Genomic DNA, 7,816 nt, shown 5'->3' with positions numbered 1-7,816 from the left:
TGGATTTTCTTCCTCCTGTGCAATCGTTGAATTAAAAAAGAAAATAATCACTTTCCTTGTCTTTCTCAGTCTCACTTTCAGCAAAAATGAGGTTACATATAAGAAACAGAAATATTCTTCATATGCTTAACGGATTATGTTTTAATTTCCCTCCTCATATATTTGAGGGGGTTTCAAAATAACTCAACAAGTAATTATGAAATTCTTTCTATCTACCAAGAACCAGACTAAAATGCTCTACTAGTTTTCTTAGAGGCTTATAAGAAATTATATAGCCAGGTAAGGGCATATAGTAAAACTACAAAGAAATCATCCTTGATATTAAGAGTAATTTTTATCATTCCTAATAATTCTTCTTCTTAGTTGATAATAATTTAAAGGCAAGAATTATAGCCTCCATGTAAGATATGGAATAGAAAAAAAAGACATATTATAAATTATCCCAACTAAAGACTTCCTCTAAGCTTTGTACCTTTTTGCCTATCATTGCTTATTGTATCATTTTCCACATTAGACAGCTTTCTCCACTCAGCTTTTCAGAATCTTAGCCTTCTTTTAATGGTAAAGCTATTTCCTCTCAGTCTTTTGTGTAGAACTTACCTACTTTTTGCCACCTTTACATTTCCTCACTTTCCTGAATGGCCACATTAAGGAATTCATACCACATATGGGTTAATTACCAAATGCTATCAAATTAACTGAGCCTTCATGCACATGTTCTTAAAATAATAAAGAGAAAAATATACTCATCTCTTGAATCATCTTTGACATATTGTAGCTGCTTAATTAAATGTATTATGTGAAATAAATTTCCTCATATGACTTAAGAATATGTATTATCTAAATATCTCCCCAATTAACTGAAGCTTAAAATTCCAGATTTAGAGTTTCATTCAGGAAGTGTAAGTAGTTATCTCATTTTAGTATATTTTCATTTACAAGGTTATATTCTCCTTTCAAAATTAAGTGTGGAAAACTGATCTGCTCAATACCACTGGAACTTCCACCTGAGATTTTTTTAACTAGTAAAATGAGATCGGAACATTGTTAAAATATAATATTTCATATAATCAATCTTGAGCATGAATTAGATCATACCACAGACATAACTATTCTGTGTAGCAGGTGACACTAATGAGACAATATTAGAAGGATTCTAGATACTTTAAGAATGATAGGAAACAAGAAGACAGATAAAATTCATTGAATTACTAACAAGCTTATGTATACCTTAAAAAGAAGCTCCCAAATCATGCCATCTGTTTGAAAATGAGCTTTTGTTGCAATATTTTACATGCATTCTCTTGTAATAGTAAATTCCATACTTTTATCAGTGATGAAAGTAGAGCCGACATGCAAAATACAAATTACATCATCTTCATACTTGAAGATAGCATTTGATTTGAATGAACCTTTCATTATCTACAGTACCAACAAGATAATTGAGAAATAGTTCATATGATTACTTACTAATCACATGTGGTATTAGTATTGTAATCTAGGAAAAGGAAATCCATCTGTGCATTTTATTTCTAATTTATCAATGACTCTAAGTTATTCAGCTTCTTTGTCACCATTTTTATTTCATTTCACATATGTATTGGTCCTTCATTTCTTTGTCTTTTTCAATAGAAAATATCTATGACAATAAATATTGAAAAAAGAGCATTTGACTATTTCAATAACGTTCTATTATCAGAGAATATAAATACAAATCCTTCTTAATTGTTATGATCATTCCATAAGTAAAAACACACATATATGCATGTGTGTCACCATACATACATACAACACATGAACACACATGCATTCACACACCATATAGACTCATACATGTAAACATGCATGTGACACAGATGCACATTTCACATACATGTATTATGTGTTCAAGTGCCCATAGCATTTGTTTTTCTATACATTAATATAATTGAAAAAAATGACTACTGTCACCAAAACAAAAAAATTCAACACTCAATTACTTATTTTCCAAAAATAATTCTGCAATTCATCTTCTTATTTGCCAGGAATTTCCAATACTTCATCATTATAATCTAAACATATAAGTTTACTTTTGTGTGAATGATATTAATGTAAAGAAAATTGGAGTTATGTGTATAATATAAAATAGAATGCTTTTTTATAGAAAGTCCAGTAGGCAATTTTACTTGCCATTATTCATATACTTTGTGAGAATCTGAATAGAATTTCAATCTAGGTTCTCTTCACGTTAAGTCTAGCAGTCCTACCCCTACAACACTTAAAATCCCTTCTTAAATAATGAAAAAAAAATTATAGAGCAGAAAATTAGTAATCATAGTTATATGAAGGAGATTAAGTGCAATGATTTTTTAAAAATTATTCACTGAGATAATTTACTTATAAAATATGTCCTATATTACTTAAAATGTCTGATTTTAAGCACACATAAACACATATATGTATATAGTCATAGTTTATATATATGTATATCTATATGTTGTCAACAAAAATGGAGAATACTGATACATATATATTCTCAAGTGGTAACCCACCAAACAATACAAAAGGGTTCTCAATCATCAGTATACATCAAAAAGAAATAACTAATATTAATAAAGTAATGATGAATAAATTTCTATTTTTAATCTTATACTATTTACATTATCAAAGTTGAAAAAGACCTCAGCAAAACAATGAGAACAATAATACACTACAGGTGTTAATTTTTCTAAGTAATATTGATTTGCATTATTTGGAATTCTAGCAAGTTTAAAATCTGCAAGTCATGAAACTAAACTCTCCACATTTTGACTTTAAAATTTGTCTACTGAAAGGACATAAAAATAAAATTTTATGTGTTTAAAATATATTCATATAGTCTACAGATTAAAAACAAAAACAGAAAAACAACATGGAAAGAAAATGAATAATAATGAGGGAATAGTTAAAACTATTTTCATACAGAATTTTATAGAAAAATTTGTGCAAAATCTTTTACAAAATTTTTGTACAGAATTTTGTACAGAACAAATATTCTCTCTTAAGGAAACCAACGAGAAGTTAGTGAGTCTTATGTAATTATTTTTATTTCTTCAGTAAATAGGACAAAACAAAGAAGGTAGAATCAAGGACAGGATAATCTGCAATTGCTGCCATTTCATAATTGGGAGGAAAAAGTTAACAGGTATTGTGATCAGTTTAATTGTACTCAAAAAATCTTGGTACAGGGGAACAAATAAATGATGTGTTTCTATTATCTCTAAATATATAACAAGGTCTACCTTTCTTTTCTGACCAACATGTATTGAGGAGAATTTCATTTCATTAGTTGTTATTTTGGGATACCCTGATTCTTGCCTTTGCTTGACAGTTTTCTAAAGAGGAAATTAAGTGGATGGTGTATTCTGGGAAATGACCAGAACATTTTATAATCTTTAATCTTTAATAGATTAAAGGAAAAAATAGCAATTACAAAAGCTATATGACATCTTTATTTAGCCATTTAATTCACTACAAGTAAAGGGCACATGGTCACTCTACACACCTTGGTTCGCAGAAGGGTTAGGGTATATTCTGAAACTGAATCTCTATCACTGAACTCTCTATCATGAAATACAAAATAATCATGAAGATCGGAGATTATGATCTCTGGCAGATCAAAGAAACTAAATGTGCCACGATACAGGAGTTCAAACTTACCTTTCTTAGATACAGTTAAATGTCATTCAATTGCTTGCTTCTCCTATAATGAAAATGAAAACAATAGAGCCATATAATAAATTTTATGCATAAACTACTTTAATGGTTGCAGATTTTGTGTGCATTATTATGGCCACACTAAAATGTAGATATCAGATAAATTGTAATTTTATAGATGAGAAGTAGTCTAAAATTGAATGACTACCCAAAATTCCATAAAATCAGGTTCTCATGACAAGTTCAATACTCTTTCTATTAGCCCATGATTCTTCCCTCTCAAGCATTACAACACACCAAAATGTGCCAGCAAACACTGTGGTATGAATCAAACTGTCTTCTAAAAGTTCATTTTTGAAGTAATCACTGAGCGTACCTCATTAGTAGAAAAGATTCCTAACCTTATCAGTTCTCCTGGGATAGCTCTTCTCTCATGCCACATTTTATTGTTTTAATGAGAGAAAAGGTGGCCCGACTTAAAGTCCAATCATCTCAACAACCCTTAATGAGGCAGGGAACTTGGAGTCAAGGATCTATATTGAGGTCTTACCTGTAAGGATACCTAAATATTTCTTTATTATAAGATGATAATTCTTTTTTACGGTCTTCCTTCATAGTGTTATATTGTGAAAAGGAATGAACAAATAGGGCTTTTAATCATTCATTAGCATAATTGAAGCATTAATCACTTATTCAGTCTCTTCAATTTTTCAATTCACATAATTAGAAAAAAGCAGTCTCTAATACCTTGGGCCAAACAATCTACTCTGTAGTAAGTCAGTGCTGAAGGAAATATTGGGCATATTGATTCTAGGTCTTAGGGAGGCATACTAATATGTTCATAGTAAGTGGAGCCAGATTTTAAGTTCTAACACTAAATGATTATCAATCAAAAAGTATGGAATTAAATCTCACTTCTATTTTTCCTAGTTTTCTTTAAGTAATTTATCTTCTCTGCTCTCCAATTTCCTTCAAAGGAAGAGGTCAGAATCAGGAATAGAGGAGATTATCCTCAAAACTTGGATGAGTAAGACATTATTACAAGTAATTAAGATGGAGAACCTTCAGGTCTTAAAATTTTATCAACAACTATTTCCTAAAATTTTCTGACTTTACTATTTGCTCTATTATTGAATTATCTAAATTTATCATATGACCAACTTTTATAGGTAAAAATCTCCTGGATATTGTTACTCAATTTTTTATTTTTTCTTAATTCTTAAGCTAAATTCATAAATGTCCATATTCATATAAACAAACATGTGTGTGATATATAGTACATAAATGTATGTTGGTGTGTTTTGTACAACAAAACGAGTCCGCTGACTGACTTTCTTATCAGTTTCCTGAAACAGCAAATTCTTGGAAAATAATGAGTATGAAATTTATCATTTCATTCATTTGTTCATGTATACATCCATTTATCTACTTATTAATGTATCTATCCACCAATACTTGGTTGAATTCATTCATTATGTTACATTACAGCTCAAAATTTGTTGGTTTTATGACAAGCATCATTTGTTATTTAGGGTATCACTATTTGAGCCCATTCACTTAATATCTCAAGTAATAAGGGATATATCCTTGCCTTATGCCTGGAAAAGGCCTCTTAAAAAGTGAATAATATCTTAGAAAACTTAGGTATGATAGACCTCTGGAGAAAACTTAATTGAGACAGAAGAGAATATACCTTCTTTTTTCTAAGCAGTACATGGCACCTTTACCAAAATTAACCACATACTATCTTAAAATCAAATGTAGAAAGGCATAAATAATAAATACACACTTCTCAGAATGTTATGCAGTAAAAAATTACAAAATTACAAATTACAAAAATTAAAAGTAAAACCAAGAACAAATTGGAAATTAAATAACTATCTTAAATAATGGTTGGATCAAACAACAAATAATAGGAATAATCAATATTTATATACAAGAAAATGATAATAATGAGAAATCATACAAAAATTTAGGGGATGCAGTCAAGGCACCTTTGAGGGGAAATCTTATATCACTGCCTATATTAATAAAACAGAGAAAGAGGAGATCAGTGAATTGGGTATGCAACTAAAAGAAGCTTGAAAAAGGACAAATTAAACATTCCCCAATTGAATAACGAATTAAAAATTCTGAAAAGCAAGGGAGAGATTATTAATAAAATGGAGAGCAAAAAACCATTTCATAAGTAAAACTAAGGGTTGGTTTTATGAAAAAGCAAATAAAATAGACAAACCTCTATTTAATCAGATTTAAAAAAGAAAGAAGATAACCAAATTAGCAGTATCAGTGATGAAAAGGGTAAACTAACCACCAATGAGGAGGAAATTATAGAGATAATTCAAAGCTCCTTTGTCGAACTATATGCCAATAAATTGAACAACTTGAGTAAAATGGGTGAATATTTATAAAAATAAAAACTGCCCAAAGTAACAGAGGAGGAAATAAATTACTTGAATAACCCCATTTAAAAAGAAGTAATTGAAAAAGCCAGTATTAAGCTCCCTAAGAAAAAGTCTGCTGGTTCAGATGGATTTACATGTGAATTCTATCAAACAGTTAAGGAACAATTAATTCCTATTCTACATGAACTTTTTAAAAAACTAGAAGAAGAAGGAGTTCTGCCAAACTCCTTTTTATGACCCCAACATGGTGCTGATACCTAAACTAGGAAGCACCAAAACTGACAAAGAAACTTACAGACCAATCTCCCTAATGAATATCGATGCAAAAATTTTAAATGAAATTTTAGCAATAAGCCAAAAGTAAGTTATTACCAGGGTAATACACCATGATCATATGGGATTTATACCAAGCAGGCAGAGATGGTTCAACATTAGGAAAAACACTCAACATAATTAAACACATCAATAGTAAAACCAAACAGGGGTGGCTAGGTAGAGCAGTGGAAAGAGCACGGGTTCTGGAGACTGGAGTACCTGAGTTCAAATCCAGCCTCAGACACTGACCATTTATTACATGAAATTTTTATTGCATCATGATCAGAAAACCGTGCATTCATTATTTCTGATTTTTAGCATTTGAGATTACTATGCCTTAGAATTTGGGGCAATTTTGGTTTGTGACAAGCACTGCAGGTAAAAAGGCCTATTCATTTTTATTCCCATTCAGCTTTCTTTAGAGTTCTGTCCTATTTTCTAACATTTTCTTTCCCTTTTAACTTCCTTCTTGTTAATTTATTGATTTGATTTATCTAATTCTGATAGGGGGAGGTTGAGGCACCTCACTATTAAACTTTTGCTGCCTATGTCTCCTTGTAATTCATGCAGCTTCTCCTGAAAAAAATTTGGAAACTATACCTTTGGTACATATGTTTGATTATGATAAAACTATTGCCTATGGTACCTTTTAAGATGTAGTTTCCTTTTCCTTTTTAATGAGATCTATTTTTTTTTTGTTTTTCTTTGTCTGAGATCAGAATTGCTAGCCCTATTCTTTTTACTTTGGCTAAAACATAATATATTTTCCTCAAACCTTTTAATTCTACCCTATTTATATCTCTATGCTTCAAATGTGCTTCTTGTAAACATTGTAGGATTCTGGTTTTTTATTCCTTCTGCTGTATACTTATATTTTATGGGAAAACTCATTACATTCACAATTTAGAATTATGATTACTCACTGCATTTCAACGATATCTTTTCTTGTTTATACTTTCTTCTTTCCTGTCCTCCTATTCCTTCTAAATAATGTTTTGCTCCCTTTTCCTTATAACTTTTATTTTAAAATGTAACTTTGATTTTGCTGTTACCTTTAAATTCACCTTTCCTTTTATCAGTCATTTCTTACCCTTTCCCCTTCTGAGGTCACATTTGAACTCAGGTGCTCCTGACTACAGCGCCAATGCTCTATCTCCTGCATCACCTAGCTGCCCCAGGATAGACTCTTAAACCCAATTGGGAATGTGTTATATTCACTATCTGGGTCAAATCTATTGAGTAGTTTTGTTCAGTGTTCACACAATCCTTTCTTTCCCTCTCCTTTATTAGGTCATTGTGCATCTTCAACTGATATTATTTGTCCACTACTGCCTATCCTTCTCCTATTATAGTCCGTATTTTTATACTTCTATTGTTTTAACCCTGTTGTAAACTTATAAACCTTTTGTTAAAATATACTC

Source organism: Macrotis lagotis, chromosome 3, assembly GCF_037893015.1.
Source record: "Macrotis lagotis isolate mMagLag1 chromosome 3, bilby.v1.9.chrom.fasta, whole genome shotgun sequence".
NCBI lineage: Eukaryota > Metazoa > Chordata > Mammalia > Peramelemorphia > Peramelidae > Macrotis > Macrotis lagotis.
The sequence above is the reverse complement of the archived record's forward strand: the minus strand, read 5'-3'. Positions refer to the sequence as shown.